Source organism: Protopterus annectens, chromosome 9.part0 (genome assembly GCF_019279795.1).
Source record: "Protopterus annectens isolate FY-2018-M chromosome 9.part0, PAN1.0, whole genome shotgun sequence".
NCBI lineage: Eukaryota > Metazoa > Chordata > Ceratodontiformes > Protopteridae > Protopterus > Protopterus annectens.
This window is the reverse complement of record NC_056743.1, coordinates 1029624458-1029649009: the sequence shown is the minus strand read 5'-3', so window position 1 is coordinate 1029649009 and position 24552 is coordinate 1029624458. Positions and strand designations below refer to the sequence as shown.

Below are 24552 nucleotides of genomic sequence, written 5' to 3'. Positions count from 1 at the left end.
GTGTGGTACTGTATAGTAGTATATGTGGGTATGGTTCTGTACTGCAGAACATGGCTGTGTATATTATACAATGACCCCCCCTCATTAATATTCCAAAACGTGCATTCTGATTGGTCAGCGTGCACGTTGTAAATCAGACTTATACTAATGGAAAAAGGTCTGGTCGCCCGGACTTTTTCCATTAGTATAAGTTTTTTTTTTACAGCAACGGAGAACGAAAGATCTCCGTTGCTTTTTACACATTGTCTCGCTATGTTAAAGGAGTTTAACATAGCGAGACAGCTTTAAAAAAACGTAATGGAGATCTTCCTTTCTCCGTTGCTTTTTTTAAAGCTGTCTCGCTATGTTAAACTCATTTAACATAGCGAGACAGCTTTAAAAAAAGCAACGGAGATTCTCCGTTGCTTTTTTTAAAGCTGTCTCGCTATGTTAAACTCATTTAACATAGCGAGACACTTGTTAAAAAGCAATGGAGATCTTACTTTCTCCGTTGCATCCACCCACAGCTCTGATGTACTGCGTAAGCATATGCATGTGCAGTGCATCAGGACTGCCGCAGAATACCAGACAGCTGCAGAAGGGCAGCAAGGAGGCATTATACAATGCCATTATTTAAGAAAAGTAACTATTTTTTTCTTAAGTAATGTCATTGTATAATAGCAATAACCCACTTCTGGGTGTGGGTAATGCTGGATTTACCCACAGTTGTCTTTGGTTGGCCACTCAGGCTTCACCCTTGTGACCAAACCACACCAACTGTGGGTAAATCCAGCATTACCCACACACAGGCTTGGGTTATTGCTATAGTAGTATATGTGGGTGTGATTCTGTACTACAGCAGAAATAATGAAACTTCATCTCCCACGTCTAACATTGTGACATTTTTTCATTCCATTCTATAATGTCTAAGCGTACATTTTGCTAAACGTTTGTTACACGGTGCCCTGTTGTATCACTGTAATAGATAAGTTAATTTTGCCTAACAAAATGACATGATTGTTCTGATATGAACTGAGTACAATTTTCTGTAAAAATATCTTACTGAAGTTCACAGCTAACACTCTTTTCAATGTGTTGATCGTAGTGTGTGACATAATCTCCATTCCAACCATTCCAGATATACAGCCACAATAATTGTGAATAAACCTACAAAATTAAATATTTTCTAACACTCCCCTTAAATTCCAGTGAGTACATGTTCTGTTCCACGTTATGTGGTACACATCATGTAGACATTTACTCAGTTTTATCGTGCATTTACTCTGGGTCTTCAGTTTTACAATAATCTGATGCCCAGTGACTCCCTGTTGTAATTTATAGACTGAAAAATGCAAGTCCCATAAAAAAATAAAACAGGAGAACAGTGAATGTCAACAGTTTCTGTTTTGCTTTAATGATGTAATGATGTTTTTTCCCCGGAGAGATGGCAAACCCTCTGCAACTCTCAGACACAGAAATATTAGACTTAGTATATGTATGGCTACCTTTTCCCACATTCAGTCTCATTGTTCTGGGATTTACACTAATGAATCTAAGGATTACAAATAGTTAATTTCCTGCAGTACTGCTTCTTTTTCCATTTAATGAGAATAACAACTTTGTCTGAATATAAGAGACATCCTATCTGTTTGGATAATTCAAATCTTCTCTCATACCTTTAAGTTTCCAGCAAGTCGCTTAGGCCAACTTTCCATCATAAAGCATTATGCTATGGAACATTCTCAGTCATTTGTGCTATTATCTCAGTTATTTAAATAGATGTTTTTTTTTTTAAAACAATCTTCCATAAGAGCATTCACATATTCTGTTATTCTAGCTGTTAGTTAATTAATTCTTAATTTGTGTGCATTACTGTATTGGATGGACATTCTGTATTCAGATAAAATTATAGCCTATGTCTGGACGTGCTGTTGTCAGTCAGGAGAACCTTAGGCGCACACCAAGCAGTGCTAACAATGCTTTGTGACCTGTAATCAAGTTTAGACGTCTACTGTAAAGGTACACATAAACATTTCTTTACCCCCCAAAAAAAAACAATGCATGAGGTTTGTTTTTCTATGTGTGAATATGTTTTTCTGTTTTGCAGCAAGACCTCCAGAAGCATAAGCAACTGGTTGCTGTTTATCTAAAGGCATAGCATGTTGAATTACAGCTCCATTACAATACACAGAATCATCACAACCTAATAAAAGTGGTATGCTTTGGCCATACTATACCACTAGTTTATTATGTCTTAATTATTCTTTTAAGTTTTTTAAATGGATCCTTTTACAGTTTATAGAGTACACATGAGATTGCTAACTCCCCAAGAATCATACAAGATTCACAAACGCTCTGCAGGTTGTAAACAGAGTAACTTACAGGATAAGAAATGTGCACCTGCAGATGGTATAGTGTCTGTGACTGTAATTAACCCCTTTTCTTCTGCTCATCTTCCACATTTGAAGGAAAATATTTCTTTTGCTGTGCATAGCACAGAAAAACCCTACCAGTAATGACGTTCTGTGGATCTTGTTGGTGCAGACTGCCACTCTTTTCCACTTCCCACACAGAGATGCTGCCAAGCTTCTGCTAGTGGGAACACCTACAGCACCAATTTTCATCTTTACCAAAATATGATAAAGATTCTCACTCTGCTGACATGTTTAATAAATGATAAATTGTTATGAATCACATTTAGGCATGAGCATAGTATAGCTGGGGTAGTAATATTACTAAATAGCTCTTCTCTGCAGTACAGTGTTGCATTTAAATGCAGCAAAGAGATCAGGAATGTCTTTTTCACTGGAGAGCTGTGCTATGCACACCTGTATATCATTCACAGAAAAGAACATTCTTTTGTACTTTGCATGTTAATACTGTGAGCAGCATTTATGAGTCGTGATACTGAAAGGTGGTAAACCAAGCACCATGTGCAAAATTAATGCATGCAACTACACTTTGCATTTACAAATCCCTGGGATAAAACTTTCAGCAGATTTCCCATAATTCTTTGAAAGGTGGAAGGTACAGATATTACAAGGAACTATCATGATCTCAAGCTGTACTTTATCAGCAGACAATAGAAACTGTAATCAAGTTTAGACGTCTATTGTAAAGGTATACATAAACTTTTCTTTACCCCCCCCCCCAAAAATGCATGAGTTTTTTTTTCTATGTGTGAATATGTTTTCCTGTTTTGCAGCAAGACCTCCAAAAGCATAAGCAACTAAGATAGATGTGAAGTGAGGATTTTAATACAGAGTATATTGCACAGGATTCTTGGAAAACAAAATCATACTGTGCAGCACAGCCATCTATCTTATGGTATAACAAATTATAAGATAAATCTAATTACACAGAGTAATTCAAAAGGACTAGTATTCTGAAAGGAATCAAAAATGTAATAAAATGCCTATTTTCTAATTTATTGAGTGGATTTACCCTTTAACTCTGAAGAAGGAAGCTCTGGTAGTAATCTTAATAACTTTCTTTGAATGATAGATGCATGAAGTACCAAAAGGTACTGCAGTTTGGGCCAGATTCAGTAAAGCCTACACTACATGTACACTGAGTGTATATAATATGTATACAAGAACATTCTTATCACCATTGTTTCTGCTTTCTAAACATTCAGAAAGATTACACTGTGTACATGTAGTCTGCACTTTGTGGTAACCTATATGAATCCCTGTCAATATTTAGAGCTGCAAGAATATCAGAAGGAAAAGTGAAATTAGGAGGAAGAAGGTGTGAGTTATGTCTGTGTTGTCTGTTCACTCAGAATGGCGTGCACTTAGTGTATGACACCGAATGAACTGAACTGAGACAATAAATCCAACCATAGGGCCACCAGAGTAACTTTGTTAAGCGCTTTCACTCACTTTAATGCACATGAGCTTCATCAGAACAAGCATTACATTCATTACAAACTGTTTAAATACCACTTGATATCAAATCACATGACTTTCCATTTAAAAACCTTAAAGTAACCTTTCTACTTGTATTCAAATGTTTTTTTTAAAAAAAAAATAATATTGATCAAATAATTAATGTACATATTTCTGACTTAACAACATATAATCTAATGATTTAAATATATATATGTATAAATTAACAAATAAAAATTGAATTTATACAATTATTTAATTCTGGCCATCTGCAGAAAACATTTCATGTTGATTGCCCCATTGAGGCCAGGAGGTTCATCAGCTATTAACAATATTTGCCTCAAACTTTCCTTACACTTCAAAAGTGTCTTATAGTCCCCAGAGAACAAGTCAGTGTCGACCCTTTCCAGAACGATAAATGAAAACTTCTTAAACAAAACACATTCCGTGGCATGAACAGCGAGAGCATTTTTTACATCTTTTTTCTTTATGGCTAAACTATGCTCATAAATTCTTTTGTTTAGTGCTCTAATAGTTTTCCCAATATAACATTTTTGGCATTTATCACATGTTGCACAATATACCACATTGGTCGTACTACAATCATATCACGCTCTAGCCACAAACTTTCTTTTTAAATGTTTAAATTCTACGCTAGACACATTACTCATGTATCTACACTGTCTGCATCTACCACATGAAAAACTTCCAGCTGAACAAATCACTGAACTTGTGATCTGATTTCTCTTGGATTCTAGAATTTGCTTAATACTAGTGACCTTTTTGTAACAAAAAAATGGTTTCTCACCTAAAATCTTGACTAATTCTGTATTGCCCATTATTACCTACCAGTGTTCCATGAGAATCGTTCTTATTACACTCATCTCATTACAAATAGGTATAGGAAAAGCTAACGTAAAATTCGTATATCCATTATTTGTAACACTGTGAGATGTAACCCTTAGAGTGACATTGTTGTCCAAAATTGGATGTGCAGAAGTCACTCTAAGCTGTTTAACTTCCTGAACTATCTTGCAAAGCCAGTTCAAATCATAACCTCTTTGTTGAAAAAAGCTTAACAATTTATCTACCTCTTCTAAAAAAATCGAATGTTCAGTGGTCAATCTACTGAGTTGTATGAACTGACCTTTGACAACCCCACTTTTCATATGAACAGGATGTAAACTCTCTGTGTGTAAATATTGATTGACAAAGGTATTCTTTCTAAATATCTGACTTTGAAATCTCAGGGTGTTGATGTCAAAGGTGAGATGTAAGTCCAAAAAATCTATGGAGTCCCCAAAACTACCAATAGTAAAATTCAAAAAGGTAATACTACTATTAAGATGCTCAACAAAGAGTAGAAAACTGTCATAGCTGCCCTTCCAAAGGAAAATTAAATCATCTATGTATCGCCTGTAAAATAAAATATTTTCTACAAAAGGCACCACATAAAGATGTTTCAATTCCCAAAGGGCCATGACAATGTTGGCAAATGAAGGTGCTACTCTAGACCCCATAGCTACCCCAGATATTTGTTGAAAAAATCTCTTGCCAAATTTGAAAAAAATATTGGTATGATTTGATTGTAGTACGAACAATGTGGTATATTGTGCAACATGTGATACATGCCAAAAATGTTATATTGGGAAAACTATTAGAGCATTAAACAAAAGAATTTATGAGCATAGTTTAGCCATAAAGAAAAAAGATGTCAACAATGCTCTCGCTGTTCATGCCACAGAATGTGTTTTGTTTAAGAAGTTTTCTTTTTTTGTTGTGGAAAGGGTCGACACTGACTTGTTCTCTTGGGACTATAAGATACTTTTGGAGTGTCAGGAAAGTTTGTGGCAAATATTGTTAATAGCTGATGAACCTCCTCGCCTCAATGGGGCAGTCAACATGAAATGTTTTCTGCAGATGGCCAGAATTAAATAATTGTATAAATTCAATTTTTATTTGTTAATTTATATATATATATATATATATATATATATTTAAATCATTAGATTAAAGTCAGAAATATGTACATTAATTATTTGATCGATATTATTTATTTTTTTAAAAAAACATTTGAATATAAATAGAAATGTTACTTTAAGGTTTTTAAATGGAAAGTCATGTGATTTGATATCAAGTGGTATTTAAGCAGTTTGTAATGAATGTAATGTTTGTTCTGATGAAGCTCATTTGCATTAAAGTGATTGAAAGCGCTTAACAAAGTTACTCTGGTGGTCCTGTGGTTGGATTTATTGTCTCAGTTCAGTTCTTTCTGTGTCATTTTTTTATTCTGTTTTTGGTCTAGTTTATGTGAGTTTTAACTATTGTGCACATAGTGTATACTTTAGTAAAGGCATTATTGAATCCCAGTGACTTACAAGCTTTAAAAAACTAAAATTAGGAGGAAGAAGGTGTGAGTTATGTCTGTGTTGTCTGTTCACTCAGAATGGCGTGCACTTAGTGTATACTTTAGTAAAGGCATTATTGAATCCCAGTGACTTACAAGCTTTAAAAAACTAAAATTAGGGGGAAGAAGGTGTGAATTATGCCTGTGTTGTCTGTTCACTCAGAATGGCGTACACTTAATGTATACTTTAGTGAAGGCATTATTGAATCCTAGTGACTTATAAGCTTTAATTGGCAGCAAAGGCATACAAGTAGCATTTCTGTTTTGCCCCTCCATCTGTACAATGAGTATATAATGCATATTTATTTATTTATTTAACATTTGTTTACAGAGAAAGTCCAACTCGGAACAAAGCCAATTTTCAGCAGAGGCTCGGGGAGAAACGTTCCAGATGCATATCTTTAAAATGTGGGAGGAAACCCACACAAATGCAGGGAGGACATCCGGACTCCACACAGAAGGCACTCCAGCCAAGAATCGAACTGGAGAACCTTTTGCTGTGAGGTGACAATGCTACCGCGGCACCACTACCCCATCTAATATAATATGCACCCCTTCCATTGTGCATATAACTAATTGTAGGGCCACTATAATTTTTGAAGCAAAAATGAATAATTATTTACCTGTCTGAAAACGCATTTCTTTAGTTTGTATAGGCCAGCTAGTATTCAGTAAGATACATTTAGTCCATCTGCAGTGTGCCTGAGAGAAATAGAAAGAAGCAGAAGTAGAACTTGGAATAAGATGATGAAGACTTGCAAGCTATCTTTTACTCTTGACTTGTCTTTCACCCAGATAGAGAGACTTTATGGAAAACTCTAAAACCAGATGGCTATACTGGGAATGCATTGTTTGTCTCACAATAGATCTAACAAAATAATTTCAGAAGTGACATATTGCACGACAGTTGTATGAGTTCAATTTTTCCATTTCCTTTTTGCAAGCTGTCATATATGCTAAATGGTGGTGCAATGTAACTGCTCATTTCTTTGTTACAAGTATTTTGGGGATTCTGGAAGTGATTTGGCATTTTGTCTTTCACTGTTTCTGTGACTAACAGTGGAGTGTAAAAGAGCTTTGATCACACTGATATTTGCACTCATTAGGAACTAATATATTTAAGTAAGGGTGTTTTATATAGGTATGTCTGTGATACAGAAAAAGATTGTTCTCTCTCACTCTCTTTTTTTTATGTGGGGGAGGGGGGTCATTGAAACTGCATTTTAGTATAATAATGTAGTCCTGGCACTTTTGTACAAGATTTGGTTTAGTGATATGATTCCATTTAGTTCTATGCAGATGAATTTCTGCATCAGGTAAATTTTTTGTGTGACATTCTGGATTTCAAAAAGGCACATTTAGCTTGGACTAGATCTAAACTTTTCCAGGGGAGAAGGAGAAGATCTGAGAAGTAGAAGAGGGTTGGAAGGAGCCGAAACACTAGTGGTACTGATAATTTCTTTGTTAAGTTAGTGACATATGGAACCATTTATAAGGGATGCAGCCTGTCACTTTAGAGAGTTTTAGCACCAGTAAAATCAGTAAAGAAGGGAGGACCACTGTTTACAAAGTAAAATACGAGAAGGAAGAAGAATAGTCAGGCTACAGATAAGTACATCTGAAGCCAAAGACAAACTATCGTGTGCAGGTTTTTATGTTTAGCATTGTGTGAGAAACAAATACAGAATATATACATTCTGCAGAAGAGCTCAGACAAATGCAAGGCCAGGGTAGTAATAGGTTACTTTAGTTAGCAAAATAAATACAATTACAAAGAAATGTTTAGTAAAAATTAAAATTAATCAGAAATTCTTAAATGAATCATGAAAGCCCCCTCTCCAAACTTAAAGGTTGATAAGTCTCAAAAATAAGGGACATTTATCTGAATGTTTTCTGCCAGCTGTATGTTCTTCTAGGACCTTTACATTTTTACTCACATAATTTTCAGAAAATATGGCTAAACATTTGTAATGACTTCAATGAGTCACCTGGACTCATATGACATTCTTGAAAGTGTCGTTATTACAGATGGGTAAGGTTCTGTAGTGCAAAGGAGTTTTATCCTACAATCCAGGGTTTGATTCCCACATGTTTTACTTCCATACCATTTAAATTTGAGTGGATCATGTAATCACATCACAGGTGATTGATCACTCCTAAAATAGGGTGCTTAATGGATCCTGTCTGGTTAATAAATAGAAAGAAAGGGCAAGTCATTGAGTTTGTCATCAAAACAAACAGTGCTTGACTAATACACTACTGTGAGAACCCCTTCAGAAGATTATTCCTAATAGCCATCTTACTATCCCCTTTTTGGTAACCATATTTTGTTCCTTTGTCAGTTATTGCAGTGCTAGAGACGTCTCAGCAGACTTGACATTACACCTGGTATCTTACTTTACATTGCTTGGAACTAATTACAAAAACACTGGCTATGTGTGGAATGTAGCGCCCTTATCCTTGACAATAGTATAATATAACCCTTGGAGGGTAGGCCTAGTCGTGCATATGTTTTCCATGCTTGCTGTACCTTTATCTCCTTATTGATTATCTATTATTTGTACTTCCATAATGGTCATCCCTTGCTTACCTCTGGTTAGGTGCAGCTATTTATATAGGTTTGTCCAGCCTATATAAAAAGAAATACAAATGTGATGTATATATGGATGGAGTGAGGTTCATTGCACTTAAATGATTAATGTGCCCATTCATTTCTTGGAAGCTTTTCTTCATAAATATACTATATATAAAAGACCCTGTACAGAAATGGTTTACCTCCTCTCCAAATAAAATGACATAAGACAATTAGTAAAGTGCAATGTTTACATTATCAAATAATTTTGGACTGTACCTAGTACAAAAAGGATCCAGCTTGGAATGCAAATGTATAAGAAAAAAAAGTTGCTGGATTTTGCTTATTCCGGATTAGATCAAAGAGATTTTCTCAATATTTTTTTAAATAATTATTTTTCTTTTTGCTATTCATGCGCATTTTGTGCGCTGATATATTTTATTGCCATATCCTTAAACATCCTCTGACATCCATGATGTAAATATATTGTAAATATGGTGTAAATAGGTTTTTAGGACATGTATAGTTTACTTTAGGTAGTGTACCCCCAAAATAGTTAATAGTTTGTACTTTATATAATAGTATGTTATCTGATTAAAGTTATCCTCCTCTTGGGAGGCCTGATTTCTATTTGTATTATGTTTTTCTGGGGCACCCTAGTGAATGTTTTACCTGTTCAGGGGTAAGGTACTTGTTACAATAACTGCTTGTCTATAAATCAAAACTTGTCATTAACTGTTTGTATTAATTTAGAATGCACCTTACTTTCTTTTTCTTGGTTTGATGTACCTTACAAGTTCCTTATCTTGTATTTATTTTAATTTCTTTTCTGTAAAAGTTTTAAAACTAATAAAAATATTTTTGAAAAAAAAAGAAATGGTTTACCTCCTCATTGTACCTGCAAAGAAATATAGGTATATGAAGGAGGCTAATGGATGAGTATCACGTTATTGTCAAAGAAACCTGGGTTTCCCTGAAAAGATAAACAAAACATTGGGACACTTAGCTTACATTAAAAAAATGTAATTAGATATGAATTAAAAGTGTGAAAGTATGTTCCTACATAGCATTCTCTAAGTTGCTGCAAACATCTTCCAATTCCGCTGAAGTTAAAAATGCTCAAATTTAACTTTAATTCTTTTGTTAGAAAGTAGCTCCTCGTAATAAAACCAACAGAAAATAATTTCCTATATGCATATCTAGCTCATTCTATCTGTCTATCTATCTATCTATTTATATATCTATATATCTATATGTCTGCCTTTCCATGAGTGCATATATCATGCCATTAATATAGAGCTGTCATTGTGGGTGTTGGGCTGGATATATTTATAGAGAAAAATAAATTATGCATTTTCACAGAGCTGAAGTTATACATAGAATCCAAAAGCCAAGCAGATATTATCTATCAGGTATAATTGATGTTAAGACGTATAAATCAAGTTTAATTGAAAGGCAGTAGTTGTTTTTCTTTTTTTTAATGAACCATACATGACAGGATAGCTAGTACAGTCCATAGTAAAAAGTAGACCAGCTAGAACTAGTCCAGTTTTAATGGCAAATTCCGGAGCAGTTTGCTGTAGGCTTCCACAGGTGTGTATAATTCGTTAAGTTTGCCAATGTGTGCTCTGTGTGTTGACATTGCTGACATTTTTGTCTCCTCAGCATTTAAAAAATACTATAGTAGCACAGAATAACATGAAATTATTATGACAACTAACGCCTTTAACATTTTTATGGGACATTTTCATATCTATGCTTTGTCCCTGCCCCCCCCCCCCGTGCTAGATTTTAGTTTCCAACTTTTTTGCTATATTTTGTTTAGATGAAAGAATGAGCCACATACATTTCATCTGTTAGTCTGTCATAGGTTTCCCCCCCAGCAGTGCTAGATTTAAGTTTCCAATTTTTTGCTATATTTTGTTTAGATGACTAAATGCATGTGCCACACACATTTCATCTATCAGTGTGCCATGGGTTTGAAACTATCAGGGACATGTAAATACACTGGGAAGATGTACCATAAAGAATATGCCCCATGGTGCAGGCAAACAGTTCCTAAAGAACTACATGTGTGACACAACAGTGCAGAATGGATAATGGTGACACAAAAATGTACAACTATTCACAAAGAGGCACATTGTGATGTACACCAAGAGTGCAAAAAGCACTACAAAATGTACAACTATTCACAAAGAGGCACATTGTGATGTACACCAAGAGTGCGAAAAGCACTACAAAAATGTACAACTATTCACAAAGAGGCACATTGTGATGTACACCAAGAGTGCAAAAAGCACTACAAAAATGTACAACTATTCACAAAGAGGCACATTGTGATGTACACCAAGAGTGCAAAAAGCACTACAAAAATGTACAACTATTCACAAAGAGGCACATTGTGATGTACACCAAGAGTGCAAAAAGCACTATCTATATGTGGGATCTCTATATCAACAGAAGAGGAAGACAGTAGACAGTCTGTGTGGGTGATAATGCACTATAATAACCCAATTAGATCATCAGAAAGTGCACACAAAATACAGATGACTGTAATATGATGTTCAGGCATGACATGACATGTCACTAGAGTAACAACAAACACAGTATTGTCACAGTTCCTAATACACAACAATATAATGCATGAAGTGACAAGAGTAAGGCATAAGGGCAGAAATGGGTTCATATAATAAGGAAACAATTATTGGTCAAACAAGAAATATGAGTATAACTGTGTTCAGCAGTATATGCAAGCATAATGCACTATAAATATAATGATATAGAATAAAATAAGTATTTAGTTTAAGAGTGTCAAACTAACGAATGTGGGTGTGATGGAGATGCAAATGCAAGTTGAATCGTATATGTACTTAGACACGAACCATCAATATCATGCACCCTTTTTTCATTTGAAATTATTTATTTTACACCTTGAGATGTGCTAAAGAAAATTTATTCACCGTTATTTTTTTGTCAGACATATTTTGGTAAATAAGTTTAAAGATTTTGTTAAAAAGCTTCTTTTTAGAATACTAGGCTGGGTATTGGATTTTTTGCTTAAGTCTGTGATTTCAAGAATTTCTTTTCAGTGCTAAAAAGTTATATTTCCCTGAAACATACTCTACCAGAGATGGAACAGGGATGTAGTTGGAGGATAAGCATTTACCTTCTAGAATTTGGTTTACAATTCCAAAAATGCTGGCTACACTCTTAGGATAAATTTAAATCCATAGTACTGACATATGAAATTACACACAAGCTGCATAAATAATAGGCATGGAAAAATTTGTGATTGTGAAAATTGAGAGACTGGACAAAATGGAGTACATATAAAAATCAAATATTGTGTGGGTTTAACACACATGAAGTGAAAGGTAGGTCAAATGTAATGCATTTCAAGAGCAGGTAGGGGGAGGACATGTATAGATGGGGTAGAAATTGGTAGTAGAAATTGTTTTTTTGGACATGGAATGTCACCTACTACTGGATAAGTTGCCCAAGTTGCGAGATAGTTTGGTAAATATCAGCTGGGCACAGATGGTCATACCTTTATGCATGACAATAGTTCAGCCACTATGACTAATTGAAACAGAAGTGATTGATCACAACTGTATGACATTAGACGTCATCTAAAACCCCCTGAAACAAGTGTTTTTATTAGGGGAGTTCCCTGTTCCACAGTTTGAGATTCAAGCCCCCTTCTTTAAAAATACTAACTCCATGATCACACAATGTGGATATGAGAAACTCCGCAACTCAGCATACGTGTCTTGTACAAACTGATCTCACAGAGTGTACTGCTGAATGACATGACCTATGAGGACATAAAAATTTCACCAGCTGAATTTGGATAGGAAAAACTATTTGAAGAGACATGTCAGGGTAGCCACCTCAAGCAAGCTGAAAATCTCAGACTGGCTAGTTAGCATTCTTCTTCAATGTTATTTTATGCAAAGAAATATATGCATTACATCAATACAATTTATTTTCAAAACAGACGCTTCTTGTTTTTTTGCTAAAAAATAAATCAAATGAGCACAGCCTTATTGCTTTCTATTGCATTTTTTTATTGCATGTATAGACCAAGACATTCATTATGAGACATGGTTGTCAGACAGTCATAGACAAGTAATTTCCTAGGTTTATGACAAACTTAATGCTTGTTGGCCTTCAGGAGGCTTGAATATCATTGTCTTATATTGAAATTTAGTTGTATTTAAGTATTCACAGAAGTCTCTTTGAAATGTGTGAAGAGACTTGCACTGCTTTCAGGTAAGGGAGGAGACACTGGCTTATATGTGTATTATGTTTCTTTTCTTTTCTTTTCTTTTCTTTTTATTTTACTGTTATCTATGGGGATCTTAAAGTGAGTGCATCCACACATGTGTTAATCCTTCGGTTTACTATTGTTTATTCAAACGGAAAAACATTTTCCGTTCAAATAAACGAATGGTAATACCGAAAGTAAAAAAAATAACTTACACAATGTCGAACCAAATGCTCGACGCATTTGACTCGACATTGTTGTCGAAACCACCACGTGATAGCTGTATAGGAGCTGAAGCAAATCAAACTCCTATACAGCTATCATGTTTTTGCAGGGGGGCAAGCCTCCCTGCACCCCCCACACCCCCCTACTTATATATTCTAACTCCGAGATCTCACTACAATGGGGATGTGGATGAATTTCCACTCCCCACTGTACTGCGATCTCCGTGCAGAAAGTCGATTTCCACTTATGCGAATGCAGTTGTGCATTCGCATAAGTGGAGTCGACTATCTGGTGCAAAAGTGCTTGTGCGTTCGACATTCTGTATTTTGGCACATTGCAGCTGATAGAATGTCGTTCGCACAAACAATAGTAAACCTAATCCTTCCATTAGTTTATTATTAAAAAAAAAAAAAACAGAGAGAGAGAAAGGCTTCTAGATAAAATGTTCTTTCATGATCTGGAAAACAAGTCACAGGTTCCCCTTAGGGGATGGCTTAACAAAGAGAACACAAACAGTTCTTTCAGTTCTTTCAGTCTGAAGCCTAAGCCCTTCTCTCTTCTTAATAAACAATTATTGCACCTCTCTAGCTGAATCTTGACTTTATCGGAAAATTGCAGATGGGGTACGGAGGGACAATGTACTCCTAGAGTAACTTGCAACTCCATATTGTATCACTGTGTACTTTTTCCGTGATAAAATTATTACAAAATGCAGGATGACTCTGTGAAGTCACTGTTGCATAATGCTTTTGGCAGACGAGAAGGGCACTGTGTTTTCTTGCTTTATGGCTCATCTACTGTATGAAGGATTAGGCTTTGGTTACAGAAAATGCAATGTGTGTTAATTCACCTGGAATTACACTAAACTGCTGTGCATTATATATCTTGTGGTGTGCAGCTTGAATAAAGTGATAAAGTAATATACCTTAATGCTGATAGCGCAGGGGCTGTCAATTTGGAGGTCTGGCTCTGAATCCCATAATCTCTCATATTTGTACTGTGTGGCCATTTTGCCACTCATTTAATTACCTTATGATACCAAGTCACATCTCTAATGAATCTAATGTTCCAATGGGCCAGTAGTTTGCCAAAATGAGAATGTCTATAAATTGTCTAGATGATTACTATCAAGATTGTAGGGCCAAAGTAACTGCATGGCAGAAAAAAGTATGTAGCTGTGTTTTGGGGAAGAAATGAGAAAGGGATTGTTCTGGAACGCTTTAGCTGGCAGAGTGGCAGGCACCTAAATGCTTACAAGATGCTTTGATAGGGTAGATAGGGTAGTATTGGGGCATAGCATTTAGTAGCAACATGGGCTGGCAGAGAGCCATGACATTCTTTTTGCAGGAAAGCACTGGACAGAGATATATATTTAATGTGTTTCTTCTAAAGCCTTAATCTTAACCCCAACATAATATATAGAAATAAAACTTCCAACAGCAATTTTATAAAAATACTGGACTGAAATGAAAAAATCTGCAAAGGTTTTCAACAATAAAGAATTTCTGAGCACACCACAACATCTGCCACAGATACAGTGGGGTTATGTGTTCACCTACCTTTAGGTTTACACAGGTTGATGTACAAAGCATCTGAGAGAGTAGACCCATAATACATTGAGACAGGACAATGAGATTTGTAAAGCGCTCCATTTGTCCATGTGTGACTCACCATACATAGACATGCTGAGTGTCCCTTGAAAACATTCATTTTATTAAATAGAATGAAGACAATTTATGTTAAAGACTCTGATATTATGCAATGCTGCAATATAAACATAGGGACAGTGAGTAAGAAAGTCTTTGCAATGACACATAGAAGGTCAACAAGGCAATGATATGAAAATAGATAAAGGTAAAACTAACCTCCCTTTTGAAAGAGTTTGAAGTGTCCCCTATGTGCCATACCAACCAGGCTCACAGCACAATATTTTTAAAAGATGCACTCAGGATGCATTTTGTTGAAAAGATGCATATAATCACAGTTGATTAATTTGGTCTTTGTTGATTTATAAGTTTATCATAAACAATGTGTTTGGTTTATTTTTTTATAACTCTCTTACCCTGTTTTAGGTATGAACTGTATGTATTATATAAGACTAAAGCAGCTGTGTTCATTAAATCTTGCTATTGTTATGTGCGCATTTCTGCAAGTAGAATTATAAACCTTTTTTCAATTCTGTTTCAGTAATCTGATGCTCATGATTGCAATCTTTCTCAAGATGAAAGGGTGGCTGATACCTATCTTGTACAATTATGCAAATGATGTCTAATGGTTTAAAGGTAAGGGTACATGATAAATGATTCTATTTTTAGAAAAGGAAGCACCTCTACTCTTCAGTGTTTTGTTTTGATCTCCTTGTTGTCGCTATGTGGGATACTGAAGCCTATCCTAATGCAAGTTCTGCCACATGCACAAAACTGTTTTCTTAACCTTTGCCAAAACTGTAATTTCATTAGAACAAGATAAGTAGAAGTGGTACCCTGCACAATTTAGTTTCAGTTTTCCATGAACAGCAAGTCATCAGTCAACAAGAAATGACAGACATTCACAATTATGAATATTGGAGATTTGTAAAATCTGAAGACGGAGAAACCAATTGGTAACTAAACACGAAGGATCACTAGGCTAGGTTGAAAAAGCCACAGACCTAGAGTATTATTTTTTTACTGATAAAAGCTGAATTTCCTTGCCTATTTACATTGCCTATAAATACAATTTTGTCAGGAGTCAGTGAGCTCTAAGAGACTGTAATGCACAGACAATTTTTAAACAGTTTCAGATTATTTTTTAGTCATTCTGGAACTTTCAAGATATCCTTTTTATTCTACTGAACAATTGAACAATATATTCATGATTTTGAATGTGCATGCATTCATTGATTTTATTTCTGATTAATACTTAGAATTTAGGGCACATCATACTGATTTAAATACAGGAACAGATTTAGAGACAGTTCTATGTATGCAAAGTGCTAGTCTTTGGAGAACAATACTAATTACTAATTACACATAAAACAGTCATGAACACATTTTTCTTTTTGTTTGGATCTGTGTGAATATTTTGCAGGTATATTATGCCATGGCTCATACGCTATTGCCTCCATATGATAGGGATATGTATGATGACTCTAATGTTCAGTTTTATCTTGCTATTTAGCTTACTATATTATACGGCAGTGTAGCTCAGCTGGTTAAAGAAAGCTGTTAACAAGCTTCATGCTATGCTCACTGGTGTCATTCTCTGAATCTGCATTTACCCTTTGTTTGACTTTAAGTAACTCATGTTACCATGCAGTCCACTTGGGCCATCACTGAAAAGAGGCAGTTGTGTCTAATGAGCCTACCCAGTAAAAATGGATTCAAATAGGCTACAAGTGTTTATCATGGTAAGTTTTTTTAAAGACTAATCTTACTGTATACAAAACTGTGCATTTACCAGTTGCAGCAGTTTGTTGTGGTTCAAGTATATTATGGAGTCAACAGGAATAAATTACAGGTCGAATGAGCTAATTATGACAATTAATGCCTAGTCTATAGTGTATATATTTGTAGAACCACTAGCTTTATTTATGGAAGTAGGAGGTGAAGGATTGATAGAAACATTTCACATGCTAGAAAAACATCACTATGTGAGTTGCAATATCTCTTATGTTGGATCAATGCAAATGCATTTGGTTCATTACAACAAAAAACAAGACCATGTTGCTGGCGTAAGATCATAGCTAAATCAGATACATGTAGTAAACCAACTTGCTGTATTTTCTCACCAACCCAGCATTTCTCAACTCTGAATATATTGTAAATAACAGATACATAAAGCCACTTTATCAAGTGTATATATATATATATATATATATATATATATATATATATATATATATATATATATATAAAATGCATCTCTTCTCATCTTGAATGCATTGTTGTTAGAGTTACTGTGTAAATACTGTACCTTTTTAGCTTTATTCAGATGATGATTTTATGCAAATACTGTTGCTGTTTAATTACTCTACCTGTTAGCAATCAAGTGTATGCTCCTATTATAATTGTTCGTAGTATTACAATTGTTTGTCTAAAAAGAGTCTTTGAACCAGTGTAGTAAACCAATTAACAAAGTGAAATAAATAAATAAATAAATAAATATTATATTATATTATATTTTTTTAACATTTAAAAAAGAATGCCCTAACAATAAAACCAATATGGGAACTGGATGCTTGAATTAAGAGACAGAAAGAGTCATCTAACTATATCAAAAGTACCCTGCATGATCAGAAGCACTCAGTATGTTACCTTAACTAAATATTTATGGGGGACAAGCGCATTTATTTGGAAAATAGCAGGACAGGAACAATATTATACAAATGATCACGAGAACCATAGGATGCTCAGCAATACACACCTACAGCTAGACACACTTAGAGCTTCTTCCACAGTCATGTATAATATCCCTTGGGGAAATCTGTCTTAAAGGTTGCCAAAGAAGTACTTTTTTGGCCTGTTGTGGTAACTTATTCTGTAGGCTGGTAATACACTGAGCCCGAAACCTATCCCTCCAGTGACTGTTTATTTGCTGGTGTAGGTTAAGGTCCCTAGTGCAGATAGATATAAAGCCACTAGTTTATTTAAATAAGTAGGAGGTCAGATAGGATTGAGTCTTTCCTGGTTCATAGGTCACCTTGGAGCAGACTGTAGGTTACTGAGTATCAGGGAAGATCTAATCTATCAGGATAGTTGAAAGATTTGAGGCCTTTTCATTTTCTTGGGTAGAAATCTTTGGAGCCTTTCAGTTCAGTAATAGGCTTGGATTTGTATACACCAAATGGAAGAGGAGGGAAGAGTGTAGCAGTAAATTGGCAGTTGAGGGTATTCCCTTGGAAATTAACTGATTCGGGCAGAAGTATATCCTGACTATGGTGGAAAGAGGATGACCGAAGTAGAGAAATGTCCACATAAATATCCAGGTCTCCTATGACAGTATCTGTCTGAAGAGGTGTACCATTTATACCATATGAGGTGGGAACAGCTTTTCGGATGAAAGCTACTATACTGTACTTTCTTTTTGCACCTAGCTTAAGACCATTTTTGGCATACCAGGCATTTGCATATTCTAGTCCTTGCTGGAGCTGTTTAGTATCAGTGGATAAGTAGCTGATAGTGTCAAGTTTGCGATCAACAACAAACTTGGGCAAACATATTTTTGGGATATTGGCTTGAATGTCTGCAAAATAAATGCGTAACATGAGAGGATTCAGCAGTATGGTGTCTCTCAAGTTACAATTTTACATTCAGACAAGGTTCCAGCAATTTTCTCAACCTGGGATCCATTGGAGAACTGATTTGCAATCCAATGCACAGCACATGGGTTTATGTAAAGTTTATCTAATATTTCAGTAATATCAGCATAGAGGATAGAATTAAAAGCATTATTCAGGCTAAGATAATTTTGATGTGCTGAGTAACTTCAGTGATGTTATTATGGATGCACTCAATGCATTCTTGGACATTATTCCTTAATTTCCTGATAGAACTTTAGAAAGCTTTAGAGTTTCCTTTAGTATCAGTAATGACCTTACATTTATTCTACTTCATATTTTCTAACTGCATTCTAAAGATCATTGTCTACATGTTTTAGAGTGGTTTTGAGAAAAGCAGATTGGGATTTCTTACAACCTTTTCGTATTTTTTCTGCTTTTGTTATGTAGTATATTAATACTGGAGCTCCATCAAAGAGTTTTACTTGTGAATTTATCATCATATTTCAGGCAAATGGATACTGACTTTTATTAAGGCTTTTAGTTACTGATAAAAGTTGGAAATGAATGTAGCAGCTATGTCAGTTGGGTCCTTTTTTGGGGTATTGTTGAAAATTTTGCCTAGGTTTTCTACAGACTGAAGAAGGTTTGCCCTAGAAAAGTACCTAAAGATGGCCTCATTTAGTGGAAGTTCATACTACTAGAACTAATGCAGAAGATAACTGATTTGTGGTCTGATTTCACTAAGTATAAGGAGATATGGGGTAGGAGAGAGACAGGAGCCATGTTAGTAAGGACCAGTTCAGTGTTTTTAGAGTCCCTACCGGGTAGATTTTTTGTTCCAGTGCACTGGTTTTAACAAAGTCTAGGAAACCCTAAACATATTCATTTTTAGAGGTTCGAGTATGACAATCAGTGCTTGAAAAGTAGAAGTCCCCTAGCAATATGGTATTTCATTTCATATTGAACCTCTTGATGATATTAGGGTAATTTCCATGATCTATGTGGGATATTTATGGGAATCTGTAGCTAGCAATGAAATGGTACATGCCTTTGTTAAGGATGATTTGGATCTCTAGGAAATCCAGATTAGTGTCTTGGGTAATTTGACATTAGGTGATGGTGTTTCTGACAAATACATATACCCCCTGTAGTTACCTGAAGGGCTAAAGACATGATAGGTGCTAAACTCTGGTATAGAGAAGTGCCGTCATTTCATTGAAACCACATCTCAGTAACTACACAGGTATGAGTGTGTTCTCTCCCATTTTTTAATTTCTCCAAATCTTTTGGGTTTCTAATACCATGACGGGAATGGATCCCATTCCTAAGTTAAAGTACAGTTAAAGTAAATGAAATTAGTATTGTTTCACTTTTTGCAGCACCTGCAATGTGCCCTGTAAAGACTCCTTCTGCAATTCGTATGGAGTTACATGTGTTGCTAACATATCTAAATTTGATTGTAGACTCTTTTTTTATAAGACCCATTGCTCATACTACTATTGCTTATTGGAACTATCTGGATATTTTTCTTCTACATTGCTCTTGTTTCTGCATGCAGATCCTGATATTTTATGACTTTGTATCTCTGTGTATGAAGGACACTATAGTCACTGGGTATAGCAATTTCAGTGATCAGTGCTACTTTTGTCTTCTTTCCTGGACCACTAAATCTGGTTTTCTAGCATCTAGTATCTTTTGAACTGTTGGTAATGGATGATCCCATGTGATGTAGAATTCATCATTTTCTATGATGCTTTGTGGCTCATGTTTCCAGTGTTTTTCAGCCACTTCGGTAGCATAATGTATGCAACAGTCTCGCCACATTATTAGGCCTTTCTGTATACAGTTCTTCTGCCATTAGTATATCACAACCAGCAGCGAGGTATGCAACAGTTTCCAATTCTATTTTACAAAACCTACATTTGTCTGTTTCTCACATATGTTCAATGGACTTTGTAAACCAGTGTGTATGTAGCCCACTATCTTGGGCCGCCAATATTAACCTTTCATCTCTTGGTTTAAATTTGGCTCTCCTTAACCATTCTTGCATTCCTGATCAACATGAGGTTCTTCCAGATGTTTTCTATACTTGCAACTATAATTTATGAATTTTTTACATTTCTTGCCTTCTCATCTGGTCCTTCGCCTTATATTTTTGCTTTTGTTTTTTGGCACATTCAGTTGCTGCCTGATTTTTATCTACTTGTGGTTTGATTTCCATTCCTGCTTGACACTGATATGCTTCTGTTAGCCTAAGCAAGGAAGTAATCTTAGATTTATTCTCCTCATGTTTCAAAACATTCATTACCTTCTCTTGTGAGATCAGCAGATATGTGTGGAGTCCCATGATTGCAGATCTATACATGTAATCAATTTCAAGGAGGCCCATCCCTCCTTCAGAATGAGGAATATATAATCTTGGTATGGACTGTTTTTTATAAATCATTTGGTGAGCATGAAGCACCCGTCCTGTTTTCCTATCTAATATCCCGAACACTTTTTGGAGCCAGTCAATCACTCCAAAACTGTAAGTTAGGACAGGAAGAGCAAATTGGTTTATAGCTTGGATCTTGTTCCTAGATGTCAATGCTGTTTTCAGGATTAATTTAAGTCTTCTAAAGTACTCCTTACTAAGTTTTACTCGCATTTGTTCATGATTTATTGCCTATCCTTCATCAGTTTCCAAATATTTATACAATCCCTCTCGCTCAAGTTTTTTTATATCACATTCTTGTCCCAAACTGATGTTTTCCTTGTGCTGCAGTTTTCCTGCTTTAAAGGTTACTTTTGCACATTTATCAAGACCAATTGACATTCTTTTGTCATCTGAAAAAGTTTGACAACTCGCAACTATGCATGTGAGAGTGTTCAATCTCGCCTTTGTTCTTACACATGGGTTCGGAGCCGATCCTCGGCTCCGTGCCGGCCGACTGCAAGCTCTGCATCGAGAAGAAGCTCGAGGACATCTAATACCCACAATCCCCCTCTGCCTTTACCTCAGATCTAGTTTGCCGCTGCTGCATTCGCATCGCTGGAGGCTAGCTCGAGGGTTTTTCAGATAAGATTTAACTTTCTTGTTGTTAAATTTTCAAGAGAACTTGTTTAAAACACTAGTTATAGTATTTAGTGTATGGTGTGTGTGTAGAGAGTGAAATTCTCGGTACCGTTAACTTAGTTTAAATTCTTTAACTGGTATAGAGTTTTTCGGGGCCTACCACCCCTACTTGGATTGACAAACGGACTGACATATCTACCGGATTTGACCTTTTTTTCTCTGGAATTGACTGTTACTGGACTTGACTTTTTTCTCTTACCTCAAAATGTCTGAGAAAATAAAATCTGGATTCAAACGTTGCCAGTGTGGCCAAAAGATGTCGGTCACGGACAACCACAGTTCCTGTGTCTACTGCCTTGGCCCTCTCCACTTACAAGAGGACTGTTCTATTTGTCACTCTTTTAGTGGGAGGGTCATGACAGATAGGCGCAGGAAACTGATGGACAGAGGGTTGTTGAAACCCTCTTTCCAGGAGGCTCTGGATGCTTCAGACCAGGCATCCAAATCCTCGAAGGAATCGAAGACGTCGGAGCCCAAGTCATCGGCTCCGAGCTCTTCGAGTAAAGTTAGATCACCGGTTCCACAGACTTCGGGGCCGAGTGTTCAACTGTTGGCAGTTTCCGAGCCTCGAGTCTTGGAACCGGTGACGGAGCTCCCTCCACCGACTCTGTTGAGGTCGGCTCCGTCTTCGATCCCTTCGACTCGTTCTTCCAGGCCCCTTTCCGACACCGATGTGGACCATGTGGTGCAGAAATTGATGGAGCATACGGCCCTATCCAAGCTTATCTCGGTCTCCTCTCAGTTGATGTCGAGACTTGAAGGCCTGCCACTATCTCCATCTGTTCCTCCTCCGAGACCTGTCCAGTCTTCGGAGCCGGAAGAAGCTGAACTGATGATTGTGGAGCCCTCGGTGCCAGAACCGTCTTTTTCTCGGTCGGCACCGTTCACCTCGACTCCATCCGATCCGGTACTGGAGTCTCGGGGCCGAAGATCCATCCTTGGTTCCGGGACCGAGAGTCGGACCGATGTTTCGGTTCCGACGCTCCCTCTCGGGGCCTCGGCGCGGATCGACTCGGTTCCGTCCTCGGGGTCGGTGCCTTCGGTTCCTGTTTTGGGGATTCTTCCCATTTCTTCGGAACCGGGAGATACCTCGACTCGGGACCCGGGGGCCTTCGACCTCATGAGGAAGGTGTTGTCTACCCAGACAACCACATCAGCAGAAACAGCTTCTCCTCCCCACAAAGGACCGTTATCCTCCTCTGCACCCACGGCCACGTCCAAGCGTCGGGCACCAGTGTCTCAGCCACCCCTGGAGGGTGCCCCTTCTTCCTCGGAGGCTTCTTCGGATGCTCCCCACGAAGAAGTCCCTAGGAAAAGATTGTGTAAGAGGAGACACTTGGATTCTCCACAAGAATCCTTGACATCTGATACTGACTTAGATGAGTCAGAAGGGTCCCCTAAGTCACCTTCAGAAGATGTCTCTTTTTCTGACATCTTGGAGATCCTAAAACAAAGAGGTGACTGGCAAGCCCTCCCCCCTTCTGAGGATGAGTCAGTTTTGCTGAAGGCATTTGGTGCTCGCCCTTCCTCCTCCTGGGTCACTCCGCCCTTCGATGAGTTAATGGAGTTGATTGCTCGAAGGGCGTGGGAGACACCTGACACGGTGGAACCAGTCCCTAGGAAGCCAAATAAGTACATTACGGCACCACAGGACAAGGCTTACCTCACCAAAGGAGTTCCAGTAGACGCCATGGTGGTGGCAGCGGCCACGAAAAAGGAGATGTCGGAGTCTTCCTCATCTGTCCATCCACCTAACAAAGATTCTAGGACCATGGACAGATACGGGAAGCGCATTTTCAGTTCAGCAGCTTTCTATGCGTTCCCTGAACTATTTGACTCATTTTACACGTTTACAGAGGGATCTAGTCAAAGAGTTGGGAGATACCCTCCAGGGTACTACAGATGCTGCTGTTTCAGAGAAAGTTACAGCGCATCTCAACACCCTTACATCCATTGTAAACTCGTCCATGAGGCTGATATCCTACGCAGCCGAAGGATCGAGTAGGGCAGCGGCTTCAGCGATTGCTCTTCGTAGGCAATCCTGGATGCGCTTATGTTCGTTTGTGGAAGCCTTCAAGTCTTCCTTTACTAACGCCCCATTTGATGGAGCCACACTTTTGGCCCTAAAGTAAAGGAGACCCTTACCCGGTGTGAACAGGAGGGAAAGACTCTGTCTGCTGTCGGAGTCCGTTTTCCACCCTTCCAGACCGTACCCCAAAGGGCAACGTGGTGGGAAAATGTGGTTTCGAAAACCCCAAGGATCTTTCCCAAACACACAGGGTGATGCCCCCTCTAGAGGCAGGGGGGGGGCAGAGGTGGAAGACGCCGCCCTGGCGGCAGAGGGGTCCGCAAAACCAAGGTGACAGGGATAACCTCCCTGGCAAACCTTTCAGCACTCCTGAGAGGAGGCCCGACTGTCCTGCTCTGGAGGCAGTCGGGGTCGCTTAGCTTTATACCCTCAGGCCTGGCAAAACCTTTCTTCAGACAATTGGGTAAAAGCATTGTTACCAGAGGTTACAAAATCCCATTTCTATCCACACCCATTCCAAAGAAAACTCCCAGATGTACCACCCCATCTGCGAGACCCAGCAGCTACAGAAATTTCAAAGCTGCTAGAAAAAAGAGTCATCCAACCAGTCCCAGTGGACCAAATAGGATTCGACACTTACTCAAGGTTCTTTTTAGTTCCAAAGAAAACAGGGGACTGGAGGCCGATTCTGGACCTAAGCCATCTCAACACCTTTGTCAAGAAGGAAAAGTTCCGAATGGTCACGCTTCAATCGATCCTTCCATTCTTACAGAAGGACGACTGGATGTGCTCGATAGATCTGAAGGAC

At 37.3% G+C, this 24552-nt stretch overlaps 1 long non-coding RNA gene across 1 annotated transcript in view; it reads left to right on the top strand.

Annotated features, from left to right (window-relative positions):
- The window catches only part of LOC122810919, a 207214-nt gene that overhangs the window by 110734 nt on the left and 71928 nt on the right, over positions 1–24552 (top strand). The window contains exon 3 of the long non-coding RNA XR_006366150.1: positions 15528–15622. This is a non-coding gene — a long non-coding RNA (uncharacterized LOC122810919). The remainder of the gene's footprint in view (positions 1–15527; positions 15623–24552) is intronic.